Source organism: Rhinolophus hipposideros (genome assembly GCF_964194185.1).
Source record: "Rhinolophus hipposideros genome assembly, chromosome: 3".
Classification (NCBI taxonomy): domain Eukaryota; kingdom Metazoa; phylum Chordata; class Mammalia; order Chiroptera; family Rhinolophidae; genus Rhinolophus; species Rhinolophus hipposideros.
Genome location: NC_138049.1, coordinates 57,284,786 through 57,308,232, shown reverse-complemented (window position 1 = coordinate 57,308,232; position 23,447 = coordinate 57,284,786). Strand labels below are relative to the sequence as shown.

The 23,447-nt window shown below is 34.5% G+C and overlaps 1 protein-coding gene across 4 annotated transcripts in view; it reads left to right on the top strand.

Annotated features, from left to right (window-relative positions):
* Nucleotides 1-23,447, top strand: part of FUT9 (fucosyltransferase 9) — a 170,216-nt gene that overhangs the window by 79,452 nt on the left and 67,317 nt on the right. For all 4 annotated transcript variants that reach the window (XM_081044829.1, XM_081044826.1, XM_081044827.1 and 1 more), the window contains one exon: nucleotides 3,571-3,659. The gene's annotated coding sequence lies outside the window, so the exon portion shown is untranslated. The remainder of the gene's footprint in view (nucleotides 1-3,570; nucleotides 3,660-23,447) is intronic.

Below are 23,447 nucleotides of genomic sequence, written 5' to 3'. Positions count from 1 at the left end.
GCTCAGCTCAACTACTGCAGTAACCTTCAGATCGGCTGCTGCTTCCAGACTTTTCTCTCTTCTATGCATAGAACAATTGACGTGATCCTTTAAAATTTGAATCAGTTACCCAGATAAAACCCTCCTATTTCCGTTGTATCATGAATAAAGTCTAAATTTCTTACGATAGCCTACGAAGCCCAATATGAGCTGGCCCAGTGCCTGCCTGTCTACCTCACTCCCCACCCCACTACCACCACCATGCCCTCGGTCAAGATGCAATCTGTCGGGTTTTCTCCTACTTGAATATGCTTGTTCCTCTAAGGCTTTTGCCCCCAGTGCCCAATCTCCTTGCGATGTATAGTCCTTATCTTCAGCTCAAACATGGCCTCCTTCTTGAAGCCTACCTTCTCCGACTGCCTCCGCTCAAGGAGACTACCCAGTTTTGTTGTTGTGGGCTGCTCTGCTGCTGAAAACTCTCAGTCAGTTCTTTTCTCAGCTCTGCCTTTGCTTAATGGCCCTGCAAATTCAGTCTGCCCTGGATCTTGGCATTCAGGCCCATCAAAGTCTCTGCTGTTACATACGTTGCTACTTCCCTCTTCAGGCACCAAGTTAAAACTGAAACCCTCACACACGTCTGTAGCTGAGCCAATTTGCTTCCAGTACGCTCAGTGTTTCTCAACTGACCATGCCATGGAAACCTAGTCATTTATACTTTCTGATAAACCTCCTGATGCAAAGTAAAAAACAGTTAGTGAATCATAATGTTTTATGCTTAAGTTACAAATACTAAAGATCTTGGCAAAACATCTAAATAATAGACAAATCCATCAAGCTTGGACTTCATACACAAGAAGGAACTAAAGGAATTTAGAAATCCCATTTTCTCAAAACTGAATGGCTTTAAACCATCTATCAAAATGGATGACAGAAACTGCATGTCTTGTGTGCATCTACCCCATGTCGGGCGGATGCCTTGACTGGTCCAGGGAAAAGATGAGTATATAGAAAATCAAAAGAGAAAAAGGTATTATCGTCATTTAACTGGATTAGACACAAATGTATGTAATGGAAGAGAATGATTCTTTCCCTACACGTAATACAAAAAAGAAAGAGGTAACTATATTCAGATAAAACTTTATCAACAAAAATAATAACAATATGACAGTAACTCTATAACTTGAGTGTTATTTATGCTTCATGCTGAGCCATTAAATCATAGGAAACACACACATGCACACACACACACACACATGCACGCACACACACACACACATGCACGCACACACACACACACATGCACGCACACACACACACACATACACACATACACAAATCTAAGTTGCCAAACAGAAAACAGAACTCAGTCACTTGTTGGCTGTCATTATTTGCTCTAGCTAGGATTCTAAATGTTTGCTTTTCTGACTTTCCAGCAAAGAATATTTCAAAAGCATCAAATCAGATTATGGTAAAACAGAGCAAGAATGATATTTGATGCTTAGAATACTATTTTTAAAAAATTAACAGATGTTCAAGTGTCGTAATAATCTGGAATCAGTTGACATAGGTGTAAATGTCCCTTTTCTATTTTCAATAATATAAAATATATTGATCTTTTCTGTTAAGATTTATAACCAATACATTGCCTATATTATAAGCAATAATTGTGTTTATAGTTTTACTCATTTAATAACTCTAAGCATAAGATATATACAGTTTCCACAGGGAAAATTATCTACCATATAAAATATTTCTTTTTTTTTTTTCAAATTGGGGACACAAATAGTATTGAGAATAGATTTCTAGGCAGAATTATCTTATAAACAGTGTCCAAGAAAGTATGTGGAAGTGCAGACTTTTCTGATATACACTTTGAAGTTAAGGCTGAATTGACCCAAGCTAAATACCTTCCAACTTCACTGGACTAGTTGTTTGATCAGAACCCTGTAAAATGGGGATAATAAAAACTCCCAGTATCGTGATGACTAAATGATAATCACACATACCTAAAAGACATTCAATGGATGATACAAAATATAGACATGTTATTCATCTACTATGGTTTACCTTTGAGAAAAGAGTAGGTAAAATCAGATTTTAAAGACAGGACAAAAATGCTACATCTATTTTCCATATATTGGTTATCATTAAATGTGTTTAAATACAATATGGAAGTGTAAATAGGGGGAGAAAGTACTAAATCAGGGGGAAAATTAAATTATCTTCCTATTAAGCATAAGCCAGGGCAATGTGTAAACCCACAAAGAAATCAGGCTGAATTTTGCTTTAAAATTTAACTTTAGGAAGAAAAAAGAAGTTAGGTATTTGGGAAACATAAAGTGGGAAAAAGAGATGTGTGTGTGTGTGTGTGTGTGTGTGTGTGTGTGTGTGTACAGGATACCTGACCACCACTTTCAGTAACCACTAAATATAAGAAACTTATTGCATATGTTCAACAGCAAAAAGACATTTTTGTTTTGATGGGGAATATATCTATAAAACAGTTTTGGGAGGCGTTATTTTAAAGAGAAAACTAAATCTGCCTTTAATTTTACTTTAAATTATTCTTTAAAGATAATTTGCTATGGATTGGGGTAACTAATTGGGCAGTGGGTCATTTTCCCACTTTATATTAAATCTAATCTTAATTCATTACAGAATGAATGATTCAATAATGTTTGAAATCATTTTGTTTATTTATACCCAATCATATATGTGGGTAACCGTCTTAGTCCACCTGGGCTGTTATAACCAAATACCACAGACTGGGTGGCTTACAAACAGCAGAAATTTATTTTTCACAGTTCTGGAGGCTGGCAAGCCCAGGATCATTGTGCTGACAGATTTGGTGTTTGATTAGGGCTTCCTGGTTAATAGAGAGTCTTTTTACTCTATCCTCACGTTGTGGAAGATGGGAGAGAATTCTCTGGATCCTCCTTTATAAAGGCACTAATTTCATTTATGAGAGCTCCACCCTCATGTTTTAATCACCTCATAAAGGCCCCACTTCCCGATACCATCATCTTATGCCTTAGGATGCAACATATGAATGGGGGCGGGGGAGAACAAATATTCAACCCACAGCAGCTGACATACATCAACATGAAAACTAAAGATATTTAGACAAATCATCTAATTATTTGGCCTTTATTTTCTTAATTCAGATCACTGTGAACATCCTGATGATTTAGTAACTTTTTGTTTTATATTTTGTTTTTGTTTTTTGTGCTATGGACTCAATTTATTCCATAAGTGGAAAACAAAAAATAGAGACCATGAAATATATTTAGTTAACAAGATAACTTATAGTCATTTCTTTACAGTTTCTTTACAGTCATTTCTTTACATTCATTTTTTAAAATAATTTGTATTTTATTGTATACTCAAATGACTTAAGTGGTTCAATAGCATTTTCCTAAAAATTTAAATTAATTATAAATTAATATGTACAAAGGACACAATAATACATTTAGAAAAATCTGTGTTTGTAAGATGTGTGATTTCTTTTAGCTTTCTTTTGGTTATTTTGCAACCTATATAATACCCCCAGCACATTTAGCTAATATAATTTTTTTCTCTCTTTCCCAACAGGTTTAGAATGCAATAATCCAAGAATTTTATAATACAGTGGAATAGCTTAACAACTGTCTACGTGCTTCCCATGATATGTTCTCTATATTGTAAGTATACATTTACTTTCCCGAGCTAACTTGCTTGTGAGAGAAATGTGTTCAATTAGAACTTACAACTTAGATTGTTTCAGACAATTATAAACTAAAAACTGATCCAAAATATAGGATAGTTTTAGAAGGTTATGTTATGTGAAGAGATGTTCTGCAAATTTATAGTTAATATTGTATCAAAGTCAAATCTCAATATAGTTGTCATCATGGTGGAATAATATACCCATGCTGTTATATTTTTTATAGATATTATATTTAATATCCTTAAGATTTTATACTACTCTTTAGTTTTCTAGAAAACAATTTAAATATTGGACATGCAAAATTTTATGCTAAAGTATTAAAAGTTCTTGAAATGCCTTTTAAATATATAAATGTGTAATATATATTTAAGGTCAGGTTGATTTTTTTCTATAGTAGTTATCTTTTTTGAAGAATTTTTTTGTTGTTTTGGCAAGATGATACTTATAGCACTAAATTATTCATACATATGTATGTGTGTGTACACGTGTGTGTGCATACATGTGTGTGTGCATATACTTGTGTGTGTGCGTGTGTGTATGTATAATTTATTTAATAAGCTAATAAAAAAGAAGAAAAGTGTTCTCTGCTCAGTAATGGAATCTTTTACTATTAATTTCACATTGTTTAAAAATAAGGAGAGAAGTGAAAGGCTGGGATAGATACTATGCTTTGTTTTGAGTTAAAAAGTACTGACCACTAAGTAGTAACTCATAGCTGTGGGAAGGAAAGGAAGCAGCCCAATCCCTTTTTTCCTCAGAAGTAAGCCATGACTGGAGCCCTTCCTTATTCAGCATCATTCCCAAAATTTATGACACATGTAGGGCATCAGAAGACGCTGTTCCTTAGCAGCACCTGATCCTGCCATACCTACAATATCCATCTCAAGCCTTACTCTACCTTTTTCAAGCCTTATTCTCTCAGCCCTCTTCTTCCTGGATTCTGTGAGTATTTAAAATCTCTCATGGGGAATTGAAACTTAGTGAACCTTGATCCTTCTCCACAAAGGCAGGAGAATTAAGTGTTCCTGATTATGCTGTGGAGGATGCAAGTGGTGGTGGATAGGTCATTAGCATGCCATTTCAGAACACTGAATGGCTTTTGACACAAAACATAATTTAATACACAACATGTGGTTGCAGAGCAGTGCATTTTAATGGGTTTTATCATTTAATGGGACTTACCATTAAATGAGTTTTAATGATAAATTTTATTTACCGTATACAAACAAAATACAGTCATTTTAACATGCGATCAATGTAAAAAAAAATTAATGAGACATTTTATATTCTTTTGTTTTCATACTAAGTAATTGAAATCCAGTGTATACTTACAGCACATCTCAATTTGGATACTGAGTTTCTATTGGATATACTTGATCTGTACTTAGATTTCATAAAACTTACAATTTAAAAGAATAGATTCATAAAGGCAAGTTTTTCTGCATATAGTTAAAAGTTTTCCAATAACTAAACTGAGTATCAGTTTTTAAATTTTAATTAATTAAATGTCATTTAATTTAAACAATCCACATTTCAAGTACTCTACAGTCCCATGTGGCTAGGAGCTTCTATATTGGACAACTCTTTTTCAGGGGACTGTTGGTCTAATGCGGTAAATATGCTACCTCATAATGACTTTTACAGGCTGATATCAGAGCATGCCAACTGAGCACATAACTTTAAAATTTCGATAAGAAAAAAATGTCAAACCCTACACCTCTGACTAAAATGCAGTTTTATAGCACTGCATGTTTATGAGAAATTATGGATAAAATATACAAGGTCTAAATCTCCAAGCTGTGACACACATTGAATTTTTTTTTTGGTATTTTTAAGTTTGGTTTAGTGTACATGCTCTGTTGTACACTAAAGGAATTAACAGATCACACGCCTTTCCATTACAATGAATATGTCAAAAGAAAAATATTAAATTTTTTTGTTTTTCATAACAGAAAAAAAATTTTTAATGGCTCTGTGAAAGACATTGTTAAAGGAATGAAAATATAAGCTTCAGAGTTGTAGGTCACATACCTGATAAAGGATTTGTATCCAGAATATATTAAGAACTGTTAAAATGTAATAATAAGTAAATAAATATCCCAGTTTAAAAATGGGTTAGAGATGTGAACTTCACAAAAGAAAAAAAGGAAAAACGATGTGTGGATGGCCAATAAGTGTATGGGAAGATTTTTAACACTATTAGTTATTAAGAGTTATTAGTTATTAAGAAAAATTAAAACTCAAGAAGGTACCATTAGACACCTGTTAAAATGAATAATTTTTTAAAAAATAAATCTGACAATACCAAGTGCTGGTGAGCATGCAAAGTGACAGGGATTCTCATTCACTGATGATGGAAACGAAAAATGATACTGCCATTTTGGAAAATTGTGTGTCAGTTTCTTATACAATTAACATATACTTAACCTTCTGATCCCACAATCCCACTCTTAGGTATTTACACAAGTGAATCTAATATTTATGTTTACACAAAACTTATATGTGAATATTTATAGCATTTTACTTATAATTGCCTAAATGGTTTTCAACTGGTGAGCAAACTGTAGCATATCTATACAATGGAATACTACTCAACTATAAAAAGGAAACAATTATTGATTCATGCAATATCATGGATGAATCTTTAATGCATTTTGCTAAGTGAAAGAAGCAGACCCAAATGACTAAATATTGTGCGATTCCATATGTAAAAAATTTTAGAAAAAGCAAAACATAGAGACAGGAAACAGACCAGGGGTTGCCAGAAGTTAGAGATATAGGAGAGTTGACTACAAAGTGATAGCATGAGGAATTTGGAGGGTGATGGAACAACTCTTTATAAGACTGTGGTGCCGAACAAATGACTGTGCGCTCATCAAAACACATAAAACTGTACAACACAAAGAGTGAACTACATAGTATGCAAATTAGAATAAGAAAATAAATAAGGTGTTGGAATATCCCCAGATGAGCTAGAGATTATGACAAATGAATCTAACCAAATTGCAAATGGAAGACTTAAACTCATGAAAGCCATGGAGGGAAAGGATCTAGCTTAAGTGACATTGAGAAACAGTGTTTTGACAGGAAAAAGAGTAAAAAGAATAATGTTATTGAAAAAAAAAGCAACTGTACGTAGACTTTGTACTTTATTTGATAATTTTTCTCACAGGAGTACAGGTTAATGACAATGAATTATTTTACATATATACTAGGGTGAAAGACATAAGTAAATAAATGGTTGATAATAGAAGTTAGGTCTCTCATTGTCAGAAAAAGAAGTTACAAATAAGCAAAAGGAAATAACTAAAATTAACCTTGTAGTGCTAGATTAGAAATGAAGACATCAACATGAACTCATTTTTATTTTAGTATACAAACATATAGATACAAAAATGAAGATAGATATGTGTGCACACATGTGTATACATACATAACATTTACTAGCTCTACCTTCTGAAAGGTCGTAGAAGTAGTAACACTACAGCAGCAAGGAGCAAACCTCATGCCTAGATTTATTTTCTAAATATTCTCCAATTTAAAAGGAACTAGATCCCTCAGGAAAAATAGCTAATTCTAGATTTAGGGCAGGAAAAATACAAGATTAGCCTGAAGCGTCTTGTACCAGAAAATGAAATAGTGACAAAAAAATTATTGGGTCATGCCAAAAGAACCCAGGAGCCAACTCTGAAGAGCTCCAAATGGCCAAAGTGGAAATGCTTTGAGCAACAAAATACTGATCATATTATATTATTACCAAATGCCTAAAATAAATATCAATGAATACACTGATAGAAATAAATGAATGAATACATAGATAAATGACAGACAAGGGGAAAATCTCCCTTACAGAAAATTTTCAAATAATATATGTGGATATCTTACCCACCTCCCAAGGGGTGAAACTTAATTCCTGTCCCCTAGACTTTGTGACTCAGAGAGTATAGAAGTGAGGGGAACCCTGGCAGACCCTACCTTCATAGAGTGACAAGCGTTCACATCTCCAAGACAAGTCGTGCTAACCCCATGTACCCTGGTATAATGTGGAGAGGACACCTCACTTCTGTGATACTGTTCCTCAAAACCCATAACCTCACTCTAGTCTTCCGAAAAACATGAATGACTGTATACACATTTTGAAGCTTTACAGTGAGATGTAAAGTAGAAAATTCAAACAGTGTTCCTTATTTATAAATAGAAAAATAAGTCTCTGAGCGGTTAAGTGACTTGCCTACAGGCAGGCAGCTTGTAAGGGTGGAGCCATCTACATAGAACACACCTTGCTTAATTCCTTGACTTGTGTACCACAGCATAAAGTTCACACTATGTGGAAATACTCTTATTTGTTAGCGTATATTCTTGGTTTTTTTAACTTCCAGAGATGGCCAAACTCTCTTCCTTAATTTAAATGTAGTTGTAACAAATTGTATATCTTTTTGTAAAAGTATTATTTACATTTACAGCCAAAAATCTCTATTTTCTGGAATTTCTGAAATACCTGTTTTCTGTTGATCTTCAAACTCCAACCAAGGCAACTAGATTAGGAATCACTGTTGCTAATTTATTTATGTCATATGAGAGACAAGTATGCTTTCACCTTAAGGAAACCTAATGTATGAGAGAGAACTCTCCAAATTACAAAATACATAAACTGAGAAGGGATTTTTTTTTTTTTTTGCAGAATGATTATTTGTCTCATAAAAGTATTTATCATGTCTTTTCTAAACAATCTTCCTCGGTGCAATTGCATTAGGCTAATACGTAGTATTTCAGAAGAAATAGATTCATTTTATACAGTAAAGCATACCTATCATTGGACAGTGTGAGTCTCCCTATCTGCTGCAATTTCTCTAAATTAGAGTGATCTCATAATCCATAGGCAGTTTTATTATGGAGAAAAGTTATAGCATACTATCACTTATCAATAAATCAAGCTTTTTCCCTATTGCTTTCCAATCACAATGTCAACTTCTAGAGGAACTTATTTTATTAGGTAATTTGCAAATACTTTAATAAGCTATTTGAAAAGCTTCTTGAATATGAGAGCATGACAAAACACTCTCATAGAAGATACACCAATAGAAAGACGTGGTATACCTTCAAATAATAGTATAGTAAGAGACAAATGCAAAATCAATCTGGTCCATCCTATGTTTAAATCTTATTTGATATCTGTTGTAATGAATAAACATGCATTTAAAAGATGACCCCCAAATCTATCTCTCTGCTGTATTTGAATGCTTAGAGCTCTCACTATTTTGTTTCTAATCAAAACGCTTTCTACCATACTTAAAGCCTATTTCACTTTGGTTTTTGGAGTGTGGGTTTTTTGTTGCTGTTGTTCAAGAGTGTATTCCGAAGAATTCTGTTTCATAAGACCTGTCTCTTCTGTACTAAGACTCCTTATTGTACTGCTGGTATATAATAGGCACAAAAATATTTGCAGTACTGAATTTCTAAGTGAACTGCCATCGAGCACGTTTTTCAGTTAAGGAAATTGGGCTTAAGAGTTAAGAGGTTAGGGAATTTCAGGAGTGATTGGGATAGCATGGGTAGGACTTTAAGTGTGAGGGTCTCCAGACTCCTGGTGTTTATGATGACCATTCTATATATGTAGTAGAAAGTGATACTACATGTCTCAAATCCTGTCCCCCCACCAGGGGATGTAAGTGGACTATAAATGGGTAGATGGATGTATGCGTGTATGGGGGAAGATGGAATGATAAAAAGGCAGAAAACTTATTCTTCTGTTATAGCTCCCTGATATCTTCCATACCATCAATAATATTTTACTGAAACATAGAACACTAGTTTTAAAGAAATTGAGTTGGTGATAGAGAATCCCATGGAACTTGGATTATTTGGGAGAAAATTGTGTATACAGCATTTACCCTCTGTGACCAGAAGTTACTGCTTTATTTTGGTTACCCAATAAATGTCGGTTTATCTTTACCTTGATAGTAGAGTCAAAATCAATGCCAAAAGAAGACTATCTATAATAATACCTACTTTATATTCTTTTCTCTTTTCATTCCTTTAATGATATACTTATTTTGAATATGCAGATATAAGCAGCTCTAAGTCTATGCTCCAAATTATATGCTCTGGGGAGAGAATTAGTAGACAAAAATGTGTAGAAAATCTGAATTTATTATGTCAAGTTGGTCTTAAACTTTTATTTTTAGAGACTATGATTTCCCTGCAGCTACACTATAACGAGAAAAGAAAACACTTCCCAGTGAACCAGTTCCTTTAGGGAAAACACTGTGCTGTGAATATTTATGTTAGTAAGTACTTAGAATAAGTAGTAGCAGATAAACATACCCTAAACTTTTATTTAAAACCATGAATGTTAGTCCTGTAGGATTTCTAGCGATTCTCATTAAGTAAATGATCATTCTATAGATTTTTGAAGTTTAATTTTAATTATTTTCAACTATCTCTGTTTTGGTTTTCTTTGCTTTTAAATTTATCTTCCTTTTAAAAATTAATTGATGTTTTCATTTCTTATGTCCTACCACTCCTTTTAATGTTGTATTATTTCTGTACTTGAAATACATTAGGATATTAATTTAAAATTTGCGACTTTAAAATAACATCATTCTTACTAAAAAAGTAAGTGTAGCAATTTCTCCATTCTTATGTTTGGGATATCATAATCTATCTCAAAATAAATTTCTATGTTGCTAAAGGCTGAAATCTGGCATATGCCCTTCTGGTTTTATAGACATACAATTTCAAATCGTCATTATGCTTAGAGCAGAGGTCTAAGACAGAGAGCTGCCATACATGACAATGTGTGGAGAATTTATGATTAAATCTTCCAGGAGAAGATGTGAGATGTGCAGGCTAACCAAGAGAAAGGGGTGGTCTGCGTTCAGTGTTAACTTGTGTAGATGGATATAACACCTGTCATCTACAACTTCAGAAATACCCGCTAACTATTCTTTTTGCGACTGTTTAAGGAAGAATTAAGAGATTTAGTTCGACATTCAGGTCAAGCAATTAGAGAAAAGGGGACATTTATGGTATAAGACATGAAAGAAATTTGGAAATCGCCAGGGTAGGGATTCAGAACATTAAATAATCAGGAGTTCATAAGACCCTTGGAAATCTGAGAAATCTTTTGGGACATTGGAATTTCCGTAGAATGTGGGATGCTTGGCTAGGAACCTCAAATACAGAGACCACAATTTATGTCTAGACTATTTTTGTTATTACACACACATTGAAGCAATATTAAAAAAAAAACTCAATAAAATAATTTTCACTTAGAATCCAACCAATCCAGTAATTCAATTATTTGTACATATTTCCATTAATTTCCAATTTGTATGTACACATAATTTTCCATGGCATAAGTACAATTTTATGTTTTTTACTTTTTGCTTAATCCCACATCATAAGCACTTAAACATATTCATTATTTTATAGGTGTCCTTATAATGACTATTTACTTAACTCTTTTCTCATCTTGGTATTTGGGTGTTGGTGGGTATTCATATATGTAGAACACTTTGATTTAAATATATATCATATGTTTTTGTCCTTATTTTGGATTGTTTTCTCTTGCAGAGGAAGTAGAATTCTGGCTTAAAGAGTTAGTATCTAGATATTCAGAATTTACTAGGTATATGGCTAGAGATACAATTTTAAACTTTCAAATCCTGTTTTCATCAGATGCAAAATGGAAATAAAAATAAGTTTTTATTGTTGTAGAATTGTTGAAAGGATTAAATGCATAACAAAGATTTGCAAAATATGTATTTGGAAAAATTTCTAGAATTTAAACTATTGAAGCAAAGGATATGTCTATATATATTCTTTCCAAAACTGCTGCATAAATTGTTAACTTCCAGATTACTCACTTGCCAAAAAGATGAAAACCAGCCCTCAATATTTTAAATAAAAAGCCACAAAGCTGAAATTACTACTAACTTAAGGAAGAGAGAATTTACTGGTCAGGCAGATGCTCTCACCTCAAAGAAGACTGTTAATACTATGCAGGGTTTTGGAGCAGAGTGGAATTCAGTGATTGGCTAATTTCAGAGGAATTAATGTATTGATGTCACTTGTAGAAACACAGTTTCTCAGGTGAAAATGGCATTGATAAACTGACTTTCAGAAGTGTATTCTTTGGAGTCCTTTTCTGATCAACTGATATTCAGAAGTTAGGATGGTTACTAATTGGTTAATTTGCAAATGCATAGTCACTGAGTTGTGTTGTCATCAGTTGATCAAATTTGTATAAAATCAGTTCTCATAATTTTTAGAACTATCAGTGATTAAATAAGCAGGTTTGAAACTATTTCTGGACATTACTTGCTACCACAGATACATTAAAAAAAATGAGTTACTTCCTACAAGTGTAAGGACATTTTATTCTCAAGCTATATTTGAAACAACCATATGAAAAAAAATTTTTTTCATGGGGAAAATGATGGAGGATGCCAAGAAAGCCTCTCTGTAAGAAAGAATAGGAAATAACTAGAAGTTTGCTGTTAACACAATCTTCTAATTGACAAATACTATATCAGAATCAAACAATAAAATAAATGTGGAAAGCAAACCGATCACATTTAATGTGATCATAAATGTTATCTTTTCATTAAACCTTTAGTTCATAAACGTATTCTCTAAATTTATACTTATCTAGATTATCTGATGATTTTGTTTTTTATTTTTAGATAATTTCTTTTCCCTTTCTTTAATATAAATCCTGCTTTTACTTGTTTGTATTTCATTCCTGAATGGCTTACAATCTCCTCCCAGAGGGTTTTTCATGCCAGTTCCAAAATCTTTTTTTGGTTCTCATCCTCCTGAATTTGTTTTCCTCTATAGTCAACAATTGTGAACATTTCCTCTTTTTTTAGTGACATTCAATTTATGAAATATTGGCTCCCCTTGTTTTTGCTGCCAACCCTTCTGTTATTCTACCATGCAAATCTAACTCTCCTGCTCAAACCTTTCGAAAAGATCGATTACTTTTTGTTTTATTATTTTAATTAATTAATTTATTTATTTATTGAGAAACATGTAGGTAAGATAGGTCTAGGTTAACTCATTGTACATGATGCCTGGGTCTCCTATTCTGTCACTCTTCTACAACCCATCCCTCACCATCAGTAGATGACTCACTATCCTGACCTCAGGAAAAGAGCTCGTATTGTAGGATCAGACAGAATAATAAATGATTTCTATTTCTTTTGTTTACTGGCTGATATGACCTTATGTGAGTAATTTTAGCTTTAATGCATCTCACTTTCTTTATCTGTAATATGTGACTTCTAGTACATTGGATGGTTATGATGATGTAATGAAATTTTGTGTAGGAAACAGCACACTGTCTCTATGCAGGAGGAAATACATAAATAATATATCTTACTTGTATTTATTTCTTATTATCACTTACCACATTGACTTGTCTCCAGAACTGCTTAACTAGAAGACCTATGAGACCTAATGGCAAAAGCCCAATGTCTTTCTCTGCCAGGATATTAGGCAAGTCAAATTATCTAACTGTACTTGTTTGGTAATAGTAATTCCTTCTCTATCTGAATCTCATTGTGAAGATGACAAATTGAAATGTAACAATAATTAGAAAAATACTTATAATTATGATAACAATGACTGTTAGCATTTTTTCTGGGCATTGCCTGTGTGCAAGACTCTGTGTTGGCACTTAATATATGTGAGCTCGGTATTTACAATTACCTATCAGAGAGTTAATATTCCTAATAGTTATGTGAGAGAATTACAGCTCAGAAAGATGAAACAGTTGGGCCAAAGGTACATAGCTAAGAGGTGCAGGGGGTCAGACTTAGAACTGAGGTCCTCTGAACGTCCACCCCTATTCGAGAGCCCTGTACGAGTGCTAATGGTCACAGGAGCATTCGGTCAGTTTTCTTTCATTAAATATGATCCTTGGCCATTACTTGAACTCTGTTCTATCATGACCCAGCTCCTTTTAAAGGCTGCTCTTAACTAACTGAAGGCATTTTAGAGCTGCATTTTGCTTTTACTTACTTGAGTTTCAGATGGTTTTGTGTCTGCGAGCACTAACCAGTAAAGTTATGCAGACTACACGTGCAATAGTGTCAAACTCCCTCACACACACCTTTGTTTCAGATCATTATTGAGCATAATCATAATTTTTTTAAATAAAAGGAGACACCACATATTTGCTTCAAATTTCCATTTCTAAGGAGAATGGATAATCAAACAACTTATTTCTCATTCTACTGCTTCAGGACTTTCCAGGTGGCATTGGGTTGTATAGTAACCTCAGGATGCTTTGGGGAAACCCGGCTTCCACACTTTCATTCACTGAGTCCTCTGGGAAATCACTCCCACAAATCACCCAAAGAAATCAAGATTGAGCCATGGTTTTCTATTATTTTGCAGATATTACAGAAACCAAAAGAGGACCTCTTTATCCTGCACCCTATCGCACAGAAATTTTCTCCAGTTCCCAAACAAGTAAACCATTTCTCTAATACTATGAGTAGGAAATAGGGAAGGGGATGTGAACTAACATTTACTAATTGCCTAGAACATGTCAGTAAATCACAAGAATAATTTTTGATTATCACCACAGTCCAATGAAGAGGGTATTATAGTCTCTATTTCTCATCTGAATGAGCCTTAGAGAGGTTAGAGATTTTCCTAAGTCCCAACATGAAATGGAACAGAAGTGAATGGTGCCATTTATCAATGAATTGTATTCCCCTTCTGCCTCCCTACAAAATCCTCCAATTCCCCATGATATATTGGGTTATTCCACTCTAACATTTGCATTACTTGATGTTGGAACAAATATGAAAGTATTTTGTTTTTTATGTAATTTGTTGTATTTTTCTTATGTGGAGAAGATATAACTTATTTTATATAGGAATTTTGTCCCTCTTCATTAAATTTGTTATTATTTTTTTTAATATTCAACATCATTCAGGGCAACTGAGCAAAAAACAAGAACTGAGCAAAGGTGAGAACTCACACATCTACGATTCTTTTCCAAATAAGCATTTATAAGCTGTTTCTGAAAATGAGCAAATGCTAGTCTGCCCAAATAGAGAGTGTCCTTCTCTAGCTTTAGCTGCATGTTGCAGTCTAGTTCTTGTGTGGAGGTGTACATTCCTCAGCAGAACTATGGTTTAGATAATATAGGAAGACAAATTAGACTGTAGAAAATACATAATGTTAGAGCATATCTTAATATATTCACTAAAAAAGCTGACAATTATCCTTGGACTGGTAGTGAAGGGGGAGGGGTGACAGTTTGGGGACTTATCAATACCCTGCTTGACACATTTTGTTAGCCATTTACACTTATTCAACTATTTTGTTTATATTCTACTTTTGGTGATTTAGACACATTCACTTTTGATTTGAGGAATATTTTATAATGTGTTTTGAGATACTTTAATAGAGTTTGTGCTAAGCTGTAAAAAGCACTCATCATTTTCAATGAGCTCTCTTAAAAACTTTATGAAATATAATCACTATGAACAAAGACTTATTTGCAGACTCTTAGTCTGAAAATACCAGGGAAAAATGCGAAAAGCGTATTATTCTATTTGTTTCAAAGCACTTGTGTACTAATATTCTTGCATATGTATGGACCATTTGTGTTGTGTGTGTATGTGTGTTTGTGTGTGTGTGTATATGCTGGGCCATGATATAAAATGTATTTCTTATTATGGATCATAGTTCAAAACTTGAAATGATGCCATTATCCAAAAAAATGCATTAGAGAGGTAGAACTCTTAAAACACTTTTGCCAGATCCAGAAGTCAATTCTTTGCTTTAAATACTATCTTTGCATCTGGTGCTTTAGTTACATAACTATGAAAGCAACTAGAAAGATGTATAGGATGAATTAAAACTCAGAAAAGGAAGATAGTAATGAAATCATTGAAAATACTTGAGTTAATCATTTTTTAAAAAATAAATATACCTCAGAGTTTAGTTAATAAATGGTGAAAGCAGATTAGTGGGATTCAGCCGTCAACTGTACAACCTGCTGGTTGAGGAACCCAGGACAAAGTCATTTAATCACTCCAGGCTGTACATCCTCATCTATGAGTAAAGATAAAATCACCTCGTCTCCTCAGGCAGTTAACGGAATTCAGTTATATAGTTCATATATTAGACTTAGTACCTCATGTGTAATACATTTTCGACAACAGTTAACTATTAGTTCTACAGCTCTACAGGAAAGATTATAAAATACTGATTTAGAGACTGACCTTCGATTGTTTTGTTGTGTTTTACCGGGTTGGTTATGCTTGTATAGCTTATTACTTGTTAAAAATTATTTGCAAAATTAGTAGTCATTCAAGTAAAAAAATAAGTCTTGCTTTTTGATCCCTGAAGCAATATTACTTATTTGTAAGTTTCTATGGTCCAGTGTTAGTGATAATTTCACTTTGCTTAAATTTTTACTCTGGAATCTTAATACTTGAACTAAATAGGAATGATTTTCAAAATCATTTCAGACAGGTATGTTTAAGTATATTCTTTTTCATGACTTCTAAATAGAGAAGCCCACAAACTATGAGATTGAAAATTTTAAGAAAAATCAGGCACATGAGTTTTGTAGAGTTGAATGTGAAAAATAGAGATGTGAACAGATAAAAAGAAAAATGTAGTTTTAATATAAAATACTTTTGTCTGATTATAAAATTAACATATGCACATTATAAAAATGCAGTGAACACCAACAAATAAAAATAACAATGTTAGGGGTCGGCCTGGTGTCTCAGGCAGTTAGAGCTCCATGCTCCTAACTCTGAAGGCTGCCGGTTCGATTCCCACATGGGCCAGTGGGCTCTCAAACACAAGGTTGCCCGTTGGACTCCTACAAGGGATGGTGGGCTCTGCCGCCTGCAACTAGCAACAACAACTGGACCTAGAGCTGAGCTGCTCCCTCCACAACTAAGACTGAAAGGACAACAACTTGACTTGGAAAAAAGTCCTGGAACTACACACTGTTCCCCAATAAAGTCCTGTTCCCCTTCCCCAATAAAATCTTTACAAAAAATAATAATAAAATAAAAAATAACAATGTTTTGGTGTATAGGTTTTAAAGGTATTTTCTATACATATATAAAGCTAATAGATATTATTTTCAATGGGATCATACCATACATAATTTTATAAATTTATTTTGTCTTTTTATTACATCTTGGATGTTTCCTATATCAACACATATAACAGTATTGGTTTAAGAACTATACAGTATTCTATTTTTTGTTTGGACCATAATTTTTAACCAATTATTTATTTAAGAACATTTACCTCATCTGTAATATTTAGAGATTGCAAACACTGCTTCTCTCCTTCTATCAAACTATTAGTGTCCTTCTCCAGATATTTCTCCTCTAGTTCCCAAATGTAACCTCAGTTATTGAATGCCAACTGTGTGATAATCACAGGGTTAGCAGCATTTTATACATACTGTACAACACATGCAATATGTTATTTCATATAATAATTGCCATAAACCTGTGATACCGGTACCAGCATTAACTTCATTTAACTGAATTGTCAATATAGTTAGATGATTTGACAAAATTCCACAGAAAGCTAGAATTATAACCAGTACAAATTGATTCCAAAACCCATGTGTATAATCATTATACATACTACCTCTATCCTGAAGTATGTGTATTTTAATTTTTATTAGTATTTATTAATTTGTTTCCATAATATTTAAATTATTTTTGATGAATTATCTACATTCCATTTTGTAGAATAACCACAGTTCAATTGTCCCTACTCCCCAATGCATTGTCTCTTATGGAACTTTGTCAAATAGCTGCATGACACATTCACATTTCACTGTATTTTTGAAAAGAGACAAATCACACAATTGCTGAGGAGTTTATAAACCAGTTGCAAAGTTAAGAACGAATATGTTGCTTGGAAAGAAAACAGAACAAGTTATTAGCAAAGTTACTTTATCAAATGATTTTATTTACTGTCACATATGAATGGCAGATGATGTCAAAGAGAAATTATTATTGTCTTAGTATTCTGGCTGATAGTTTTCTCTAAAACAACATGAAAGCTCAGTTGTATATAACATAATTAAGTGTTAGCATGTGTATGGTTTATATACATGAGGGATATTTTGTTCACTAAAAATTTGTGTTAGTAGATAGAGAAGAGATATTTCTTTAGTTACTGCTTATTATTCTTTTGAAACAATTGCAGCCTGAGACAATATTCGACTGAGATTAGAAATGAATAAGCACCAGTTACTATACCCCAGGAAAGGGTATTAATAAGCAAATGTCAGTGGTTGCACCTTAGTGCCAATATTTAAACTAGCTTTAGGCCAGAGACCAGTTGGTAGCCAACCTAATTAGTCCTGACCATGGTTCAACATAAAAAAAATAATGAGCATTGGGCATATAATAAGGTTATGGACAGTAAATATACTCTATCAAGATATGTATGGCAAGTATAAAACTTTTTTTTTTCTTCTAGAATATCTTGGTTGTTGAAAGGAAAGGTACTTTTGAAATGAGGGAGAGAAAACAAACATTTCTCCCCAAGACCAATATTGCCATGTCTGTGATTTCAAGTCACTACCTTAAGCAGCGTATCTCTGTGATAGATTCAATATTTAGCATAGCCAAAACCAATTACTCATTGCCAGAAAACCAATTTCTCTGAAATAAATATAATAGGATCCTTAAATAAAACCAAAAGAAAATCATGAAAAAGATCCATTCATTTATAGATTGACTTTTTCCAATATTTGATGGTTTTCTATTTCTCCTAGTTGCCTTAGAAATATATTGATGGGATATCATCGGGCATATTTAAAAATCACATCCATGAATTATAAAGAAATAATTTTAGACAAACTATAACCAAAGAGTAAATTAGAAAGTCATTTACCCTTTACTTCCTAATAGTTGAGTGAGTTGAATCATTTCATCTGTTAGCTTTGAGCATGATCTGTTGCCTTAATATCTGATGAAGCATCAGAAGTTGGATCTCAGCATTCAAAACTATGTAACAGAGCCTCAGTATGCTTGCTATAAATCTTAATAGACATAATAAACAGTTGAGATTTAATTTTACTAAGAAACTAATACATTAGAACTTATTTATCCTAGACTTAGATATAAATCTCATAAGCCTTCTTATGAAATAATTGTTATATTTTATTATATTTCATCTTTATATTTCAATTGTGATAAACATTTAATTACATCTAAAATTGGCAAAACTTTTGCATAGTTATTATCCACTAAGAGGTCTGAAGATGCTGTAACACTGATGTCATGCTCAAGAATGTGTTTTTCATAGCCCTTGTAGGTTATTCCAGCGCTTTTTACATTGAGAAGAGAGCAATTTTATTCCAAAGAAAATAAAGAATCACTTAAGTGTGACAAAACATGTGTGTGTAGGAGCTTGGGGACATTTTGGTGTTTTAAAGCAATAAAATAAGAGAAATAATTTTGATGGTACTCTCAAACCAAAAGCTATTCTCCCATTTCACAAATAGCTAACTTAATATGATTTTTACTATGACTTATGAATATAAACTTTTAATGTGACTTATGAATGTGACTTGACTTTTACAGCATACAGACTACATACTGAAAAAATAGAATAGGATGTGGGCACAGTGAAAATTAAGAGAGTTTATAAATATTTAACAATTACCTTTTCTTGTTTTCAACATGCATTGAGCCAAAATTTAGATTCATGGTAATCCTAGATTGATTAACACATATTTATGAAGAACTTATTAATTCAAGGCATATTGTGAGGTATTGTAGGGATGGAAACCATGAGACATGATTTCTGTCCTCAAAGACTTGGTAGTTTTATTTTCTTCATTTTCATCTCCTTCTTCCTTTCACATAAATTTTCATTTGGGAGAGTTCATCAATCGTAAAGTATTTCTAGGTAGTTGTCAGACAGATCATTTGTCAAGGGACATGTTTTTTGGCAATTGTATTTCTTAACCAAAATTAATCCTATATTCTTTTTAATTCTCCAACATCCAATCAATACTGGTTCCATTTAAAATAGAAAGAGATTCTAATACCATTTTCCAATAAAAGGAACCAGGGATCTTTGGAGGAATGGCTGATTCCAGTGCTGGGGCAAGGAGTCCACATGATGAGCCTGAAGGGTTTGCCAGAAAACAATGAAGTGTTCGAAAGGAAAGAAGGAAGACAAGGAAGGGAGGGAGGGAAGAAACGAAGGAAGGAAGGAAGGAAGGAAGGAAGGAAGGAAGGAAGGAAGGAAGGAAGGAAGGAAGGAAGGAAGGAAGAAAGGAAGGAAGGAAGGAAGGAAGCAAATAAGTTTCAGAAATGTTGCTTACTAGTCTCCTCAAAGTTTCTTTCTATTAACATATGAAAAGTTCTGGACTTATAGAAAGGATGTCTGCCAGAAATATTTTTAGAGCAGTAGGAGTAAGACTGCAGAATCAAGCAGTATCCAAATTATGAAGGATCCTTTATACCTTGCTAAAAAGTTTGGAAGTTTTCCAAATTTTATTTTTAGAGGGACCACTTTAGTGGCAATGTAAAGGAAAGAATAGAAACTTCTTTAGAAAACTTTTTCAGTAATCAAAAAATGAAAACTAAACAAAAATTATTACAGTCATACTGGAAAGAAGTAGAAAGATTAAAAATATATTAGAAAGGAATGACAGGATTTGCAGTTTGGCTGAATACTAGGGATTAGAGTTCAAGAGTGAATCAAGTTTATGGGTTTGGCACTTAGTGGATGTTGGGGCCACTTACTAAAGATCAAGTGCATAAAAGGGAGATCAGAAATAGATGGAATAAAATGGAGAATCTATTTTAATACATGTCAAATTTCAGGTAACTGTAGAAAATTAAGGGAGAGATTCCCAGTGCATAGGTGGATAAAGAACCAAGGAATTCTAGATAAAGACCAAGGTTACCTAAAGACATATACTAGCAAATAGGTGATAAAGTCATCGAAATAGATGAAAAGAATCAGAGACAACTGGCAAAATATGAAATATAAAGAGCACAACAGGAGATCCAAGATGGCAGAGTAGATAAATACTATGCCTGATCCCTTCCATGAACACATTAAAATTACAACTAAATTATAGAAAAATCGACCTGGAAAACCATTTGAAATCTGGCTGAACAGAAGTTTTGTAACTAAGGATATAAAGAAGAAGCCACATCAAGACCGGTAGGATGGGTGGAGGTGTAAAACAGGCTGTCCCCAAACCTCCATGTGGTGGTTGACAACCAGGAGTGATATCTCAGTCATGGAGGTTCCGCCTGGAGGAGCAAGAGACAGTAGCCCCCATCAGCCTCTCCAGCCCCTCCAGCCCAGAATACTGGTACCAGGAAGACGAGCCCTCACAGCATTTAGCTGTGAAAAAGTGGTGACTCCGACCACCCTGTTGTGACGGAAGGCTATGGGAAACCCAGACATCCTCGTAAATGGCCAGTATACACTCTCACTCACAGGTGCTCACCTTGGGCTCTGGCAGAAGAACAGTAACTCAGGGTTGGGGATGAGGGCATCGGAGGCATACAGAGGAGCAGACTGAGGTGTGTAGCCTCGGACAGGGGCTGGAGGACAGTAGCCATTTCACCTGTGTGGCTTCCTTCTCACGTACAGCTGGCAGGTGATTGCCATCTTTCCTGTATTGAGCCCTCCCCCCACAGGCCAAATCTGAATCTGATTGGCTTGGGGAGCTCCTCTGCTCTTTGAGATCCTGTCCCACCCAACTCTCCTAACACTAGAGGCACTTTCTCTGAGAGCAGCCAGCCACACGTGCATTGCACTGTTTCTTAAAAAACTATCAGAGTTCACAGGACCCAGGCGGGCTACAGCTGGCCTCAGTGTGCTCTGAAATTTTTGCAGAGTAGCTCCAGGATCAGCACTGCATAAAACCAGAGTCTACATTAACCTGTGGACCACAACTCTTCCCACTCTAGTGACTCCCTGACATCCTGCCTCACCCAACTTGCATACCACATGAGGCTTTATTAGGTATTGAACCTTAAGGGAACCAGCAGATAGTATGAAGCCTTGGGGTGTTCTGGCTTTTTGCAGAGCTACCCAAGGCTCGGTACTGGTGGCAGGCATCCTCAGTTTGCAACGTGGCCATCTCCCGCATGCCTGCAGTGAACAACTCTGGATCACTTTGTAGCTTCTACCAGGTAGTCCTCAGGCAGTCACCAGCAGTGGGTGGCCTGGGCTTGCAGTGGAACCCCTTCCAAGAGGCTCCAGAACAAACATACTTGGAGGTTGGCATCAGATCACAGCAAAGCATCACCCAATTAGCCCTCAAGTGGCACACCCAAGGATGGTCTCAAAAGGCCACTTGAGTGAATCTTACTCAGTGGGGTAAGCTCCCTGCATAGCAGCCTATAAGCTGTGGACTTGGCCAAATCCACAGCCAACCTGCATGAGGGTAAATCTCACTCATTGATATGCAAATAGCAGTTGGCTCAACTATAACAGGAGGGTACACACAACTCACACAAGGGACACTCATAGAGCACCCAAAGCAGGTGGAACTATAACAGGAGGGCACACACAACTCACACAAGGGACACTCATAGAGCACCCAAAGCAGGTGACCAGGGAGACTGTGCCAGGGCCCCACAGTATACCTACTAAGTACATTAGGCCACCTGGCCAAGACTGGTAGACATAGCAGATCTACCTAGTACATAGAAACAAACAGAGAGGCAGCCAAAATGAGGAAACAAAGAAATATATTCCAAATGAAAGAACAATAAGAAACTCCAGAAACAGACTAAACAAAATGGAAGCAAACAACCTATGAGATACAGAGTTCAAAACAATGGTTATAAGGATGCTTAAGGAAGTTACTCAGAATTTCAACAAAGAGATAGTAGGCATATAAAAGGACATTGAAACCATAAAAAACAACTAATCAGAAGTAAAAAATACAATAACTGAAATGAAGACTGCACTACAAGATATCACCAGCAGACTAGATGAAGCAGAGGGTTGAATCAGCGATTTGGAAGAGAAGGTAGCAGAAAACACCCAATCAAAACAGCAAAAAGAAAAAGAATCTAAAAATCATGAGGATAGTTTAAGAGACCTCTGGGACAACAACAAGCGTAACAACATTTGCATAATAGGGATAACAGATGGAAAAGAGAGAAAGCAAGGGATTGAGAACCTATTTGAAGAAATAATGACTGTAAACTTTCCTAATCTGGGGAAGGAATAGACATACAAGTCCAGAAAGTGCAGAGAGTCTCAAACTAGATGAACCCGGACAAGTCCATACCAAGACACATTATAATTAGAATGGCAAAGGTTAAAGACAAAGAGAATCCTAAAAGCAGCAAGAGAAAGGCAGCTAGTAACTTATAAGGGAGCTGCCATAAGATTGTCAGCTGATTTTTCCATAGTAACTTTTTACAGGTCAGAGGGATTGGCACAAAATATTCAACATGATGAAAAGTAAGGACCTACAACCAAGATTGTTTTACACAGCAAAGTTGTCATTTAGAATTGAAGGACAGATAAAGAGCTTTCCAGACAAAAAAAAAGCTAGAGGAGTTCATCACCACCAAACCAGTATTACAAAGAAATGTAGAGGGATTTCTTTAAAATGTGTGTGGGGGGAGAACAGACCAAAAACATAATAAATAAATAATAAAATGGCAGTAACTACATATCTATCAACAATTATTTTCAATGTAAATGGATTAAATGCTCCACTTGAAAGACATAGGAGGCCTGAATGAATAAG